This window comes from Panthera uncia, chromosome B1 (genome assembly GCF_023721935.1).
Source record: "Panthera uncia isolate 11264 chromosome B1, Puncia_PCG_1.0, whole genome shotgun sequence".
Classification (NCBI taxonomy): domain Eukaryota; kingdom Metazoa; phylum Chordata; class Mammalia; order Carnivora; family Felidae; genus Panthera; species Panthera uncia.
This window is the reverse complement of record NC_064811.1, coordinates 15,377,892-15,383,891: the sequence shown is the minus strand read 5'-3', so window position 1 is coordinate 15,383,891 and position 6,000 is coordinate 15,377,892. Positions and strand designations below refer to the sequence as shown.

Below are 6,000 nucleotides of genomic sequence, written 5' to 3'. Positions count from 1 at the left end.
CACCCTCCTTAATGTCCATCAGCCATTTAGCCCATCCCCCTCCACCAATCCTGAATTTGCTCTCTGTAGTTAAGAGTCTGTTATGGTTTGCCTTCCTCTGTTTTTTCCCCTTCCCCATGTCCATCTGGTTTTGTTTCTTAAATTCCACATATGAGCTAGAGTGTATTATGCTAAGTGAAATAAGTCAGTAAGAGAAATACAAGAGATTTTAAGCGAGCTCCTCTTGTGAACTTTTCTCCAACATCAAGTGAAGCAGTTTTCTGCTTTACCTGGAGATGGAAGTTGGTAGAATGTTGGCAGGCCCCTAATCCCATAGTTATGGAGAACGCCAGTTGAACTGCCTTTCTAGGCTGCCAGACTCCTCCCAAGCCACATCATCTGGAGTAGTGACCTGAGAAGGTAAATCAGTGGGTTTCTAGAGCTGCTTGCACCCCTCCAGGCAATGCCAGTGAATTTTACCATGGGATTCAGTTCATTCTCTCTTTCTGCGACCGTGTGGTGCTGCCTACATTTCTTTCCATCCTTTAGAAACCCCTCATGTGAAGTCACTGTCTATTTCTTGCTCCTGGAGACACTGTGGGGTTGCTGCAGGACCTCAGGGCTGATAACCAATTGTCTCAATTCAAATCTTGACTCCACCATCTTCTCCTTTAATTGGAACCTTGGGGAACTTGCTTCCTCAAATTAAGCCTCAGTTTTCTCATCTGTTAAAATGTATGTGACTGTGAAATGACCTAAACTCCAGGGCTGTTGAGGAAAGAAGATAGTTTAATGCAATATGGTATGGGTTGAATCCATGTAAATGATTGATACCTACTGAGATGTATTCTGTGAGCAACCCCTGTTCTCTTGACCTTGTTATACAACTCTTCCCCCAAATGTACCCATATTGATATCATTTCACCTGGGACTCTCAGATGAACAAAATAATTGAATCTAACAAACTGTTATGATTTCTTTAACATTCTCACTTGAAAACTCCTTCTCGGCTCAAATGTAACCCACTCTGTGAGGCCTCCTCAAGCCAATTGAGGAACATTTCTGCCCTTATCTGGTCATCCCTTCAGCAACCATTGCCTACATTGTTTCTCATCAATCCCTAATAAATACTTCTCTTTCTTCCACAAAACTAGTAACTCAAAGGCAAGGTGTTTGTCTTCAGCTCTATCTTCAGGGACAAAATATAACAGTTAATCATATACGTTAAGTAAACTAACGACTATGATAACAAATTAATAGCTGAAAACCTTGGCATGATTTCACATTTTTGTGAAATCACATCCAAGTGTTAACTCAATCAGGTAAGAATTATTATACGGATGGTAGAGCCAGCTGGCTTGGTGTAGGGCAATCCCTACCTTAAAAAAATCTTTCATAAGACTTGGTGATAATGGGTAGATTTCAGGCATTTCGGATGCTTTGAAAGAACCAAAAGTTAGCACTCTCACCTTTAAGAAATGGGACAAAGAAGTAAGGTAGCTGGAGCCTACAGTATTTATTACAGAAGCACCTGATAATGGAGACTGTGTTTAATATTTGTGATTTTATTCCTAATCCTCAACTACAGAAGTGGCTTGACTACACACCTTATCACAAAGGTCTTGTCCCATTTTAAGACTGAAAACACAGTATTAGCTTCTCAAAAAGTAAATATTTGACGACTGGATCAAGAATGAATGAATTTCATTAGGACCCTAAGTATGGAGAGATGTGTCCAAACTACAAAGGGTATTATTATTTGAAGGAGAGAAGACAGAAGAGGGGGTGGCTGGACAAAGAATTAAAAGAGGAGACTGCCTTCTCTTCCTCCTCTTCCATCTTTAATGGGAATTACCAAGTGTTCTTTTTATGCTGGTAGACAACCCAGGGAAGAGGGAGAAGTTAAACGTACTCAAAGAAGGGGGATAACCAAAGAGATAGAATCTTAGGGAAGACAAAAGAAAAGTTAGTAAGTTAATAAGTTAAAAGTTAATAAGAACATTTGGGAGCTTAAACTTGAAAAGATGAGGGAACACTTCCTTCATTAAATAGAGGAGAAAGGAAAGGCTGTGGTGGGGAAAGCCAAGTAGAGTTTAGATGATCATGGGAAGAGCTCCCTTTTTGATTGCTTCTGTTTCCACCATAAAGTATGGGAGTTGGGTTGGGGGTGGGGTTGCTGGGGAAAGGACGTAGGAAATTTTAAGGGAAAAACAAGATATAAAATATTGTGAGTTATGGGAAAGAATAAGAGTAGTAGAAAAATGTAATAGGCTATAGGGAAGATTTGAAGACTCCATTAAGAACTGGTGACTTTCTTAGCATAAGATCCACATACCTAGAAAATTAAAAGTTGGCTGTTTCTAATTTCAATGGGAGTTATATCTATTTAAGCATTAATTGGATGCTTCAATTTTTTATTTTATTTTTTATTAAAAAACTTTTAAATGTTTATTTATTTTTGAGAGAGGGAGAGAGAGAGAGAGAGAGAGAGAGGCAGAGAGAGAGGAAGACACAGAAATGAAAGCGGGGCTCAAACCCACAAATTGTGAGATCATGACCTGATCAAATTCAGATGCTTAACTGACTGAGCCACCCAGGTGCCCCGCCTTTTTAAAATTTTTAAATGTTTATTTATTTTTGAGAGAGAGAGAGAGAGAGAGAGAGAGAAAACGCATGTGAGCGGGGGAGGGCGCAAGCTTCAATTGTTACAGAAACTTACAACTATGCTTTGAGCAGACCAAGTCAAAGGGAAAAGAGAAAGAAACTCAGGAGTATACTAATATCACTTTTAACTTATACTGCTTTTAAGGCACACCTAGAGAAAGATCTCTGGGTTTTCGTAAGATGTCTGAGAACTTTTAAGTAAAATATTAAAATTTTTGACGCCTGAAAAAAGTAAATAAAATATAATTTAAAAATTGGGAACATGAATTTGAATTGTAGCTTACTTCTCTGGCCTATAAGAAGTTGTCCTCATCTACAACCCTTTCCCAAGGCTACAGGTGCAGGTTAGGCAGAGGAATACTTTGCCCCAGAATTCAAGAATTCACTAGCAACTGCTGCAGGTATTCTGGAGTGTTCTAGAAGAGCTGCACATACAGGATAACCACAAAGGGGACAGGTAAGGAAATGTTAATTGACTCCTCTCTCTCTCCCTCTCTTTTGGCCCTATCCTAATTCAGGATCATGTAACTTTTATCCATATTATTATGTTGGTCTCCATTTTTCAAAGTAAAATGTCTCTAATCTAGCTGGATTAAAATCATTGAATGGTTTTCCACTGCATTCACAACAAAGATCCTGAATTATGGTCCTGAACATCTGGCTCTTGCCTCCCTCTCCACACCCAACTCCTACTACCTGCTCCTCACTCTACCACAGTGTCTTTTCTCAGGGCCTTGAAGAAGCCATGTTCTCTCATGGCCTCAGGGCCTTTGCTTTGTTATATTACCCAGAGTTTTCCAGAGAAACTGAACCAACAGGAAGTGTGTGTATGTACAAACAAGGATAGAGAGAGCACTGTGTTTGAAAGAATTGGCTCACATAATTGTGGGATCTGGAAAGTCTGTAATCTGCAAGGCAACCAGCAGGCTGGAGACCCACAGAAGAGTTGACATTGAATCTTCCAGTGTGAAAGCCTTTTGGAGGAAGAATTCCTTCTCAAGAGACCTTAGCCTTTTCTCTCACACCTTCAGCCGCCTGGATGAGGCCCATCCACATTATGTAAGTTAATCTACTTTACTCAAAGTTCACTGATTTAAATGTTAATCTGATCTAAAAATGCCTTGACAGTAACATCTAGACTAGTGTTTGGCCAAAAACTGGGTACCATGGCCTACCCAACTTGACACACGCAAGTAACCTTCACACCCATGACACCACTTCTGCCCACAATGCTCTTTCACGCTTCTACCTCTTGACTAAATTGTCACTTGTCTGGCCTTCTTGACCACTTCCTCCCTAACTGGGTTATATCCTTCTGTTATAGGCTCGTAGAAAGCCCTGTATTTCTCCATCACAGGCATGATTTAAAATTTTTCTTCATGTTTATTTATTTATTTATTTATTTAGTTAGTTAGTGACTGAGTGAGAGAAGAAGGAGCAGAGAGAGAGGGAGAGAGTCCAAGCAGGTTCCATGCTCAGCATGGAGCCCAACACAAGACTCAATCCCATGACTGCGAGATCATGACCTGAGCTGAAATCCAGAGTATGAGGCTTAACCAAACAAGCTACTCAAGAGCCCCTACCACAGGCATGATTTAATTCATAATGTATTTGATTCCTGTTTGGCTCTGTCTTGTCATGAATATAGAAGCCACACCTAATTGTTCACCACTATGTTTGCTGGTCCCAGGCACCATGTTGCACAAAGTGTATGCTCAGTCAAAACCAATAAGCACAAGAAATCTCCATATGTCTACCAAGTGGAATTTATAATGTATTTATAATCATCACTCACTTGTTTCAAATGTTTCATCCATAATAACTATAAATAATAGACCAGTAACATTTACCAGGTGCTTTCAGTTTGTAGATACTCAATGTTAACTTATCCTATCAGATACCTCTTTTGCACCATTTTAAATCCTCTCAACCTTATTGTCTCTGAGGCTCTTGACCACCATTCCACTCTAGGCTTGGTCCTTGAAAAACCAATTTCTCTGGGGCAAACCTACTGCACTTACCTCATGCCTGGTTATTCCATTTCTCCCCTCCAGCCCCAGGGTTCTTCTCTCTGTGGCTGCTGAGATATGATTGTTTCAAGACCCATGAGGCTCCCATACTTGCCCAACCTAAAAATGTGGGAGAGATGAAGTGCTGAGGGTGAGGAACGAAACTTGGACCAATAGAAAGGGACAAAAGACAAAGTCTTCCCCCCTTCCCCAACCCACCAGTCCCAAAATATAATAGTGCACAAGGCCCCTTGGAGATGGTCCCATGAGACTCAGTAGTCACACAACATGATACCTGGGACTGACCAGAAGTCAGATACAACCCCCCCGCCCCCCCCCCAGCCATTTCTGCTCTTTCCTTTCTTGCCTCACTGCCCTTGTCCTTCATTCTGGATTTCCTGGCATTAGACTCCTCTGTATAGTCTTAATGCATCAGCTTTTGTACTAGGTTCTGTTTTTTAGAGCACCTGGGCTTAGACATTCATTTCATTTTCACAACTGGAGGATGAGATCCAGTTTGTGTTTTAAATGCTCATCTTGGTGCAGTGTGCTAACAGATTGGAGGGGGAGAAGGGAGGAAGTGGGGAACTAAGGAATTTATGGCAATGGTCCCAGTGAAAGATGATGGTGCTAAGGAAAAGAATGCCAGCTGTAAAAATGGAAAAAAGTGAACAAGTTTGAGATATCGCTTCCTCTTCCTTCATAGTCCTTTTCATGTGAACTGCCATTATGTATTTGCATACTTGCCTATTCTACTATGAATGCTCTATCTGTAGGAATTGCTAGCATGCTTCAGAAACATAGTATATTTCTGTTGTATGAATGAGACAGCATGATAATTCCAGACACTCAGGAAAACAGCAATAGGTTGTTCAGAAGGTTACAGTGAACTAACTCCAGGGAGGAAAACAAATATATATATATTCCATATATATATATATGGAAAAGTGGAATATATATATATATATATTCCATATATATATGGAAAAATGGAATATATATGTATATATGTATATATGTACATATAGATATACATATATACATATATATATACATATTATATATATATATATATGATGTGTTGATAGGAAAAGGGGCAGATATTCATTGTTATGACAGGACAACAAAAAAAATAAAGACTGTCTCAGGCAAAATCTGGATGTGTGTTCATACTAAGTATATGTCTACTGCATGTAACTTACTATGAATTTTGAAAGTATAGTAGTCCAATAATTCTGCTAACTAAAGTAGATTTCTAACAGAAGCTGTATTTGCCAAGAGTTTATTAGCTATTAGTCTTCATCGCTGAATATAAAACGTGAAATTTTTGTTAAATTATTATCCATTA

At 39.4% G+C, this 6,000-nt stretch overlaps 1 long non-coding RNA gene across 2 annotated transcripts in view; it reads left to right on the top strand.

Moving 5' to 3' along the window:
* Positions 1-311: 311 nt before the first annotated feature.
* LOC125922672 (uncharacterized) overlaps positions 312-6,000 on the top strand; it is a 28,650-nt gene continuing 22,961 nt past the window's right edge. For both annotated transcript variants that reach the window (XR_007457729.1, XR_007457730.1), the window contains exons 1-3: positions 312-399; positions 2,975-3,100; positions 3,435-3,702. This is a non-coding gene — a long non-coding RNA (uncharacterized LOC125922672). The remainder of the gene's footprint in view (positions 400-2,974; positions 3,101-3,434; positions 3,703-6,000) is intronic.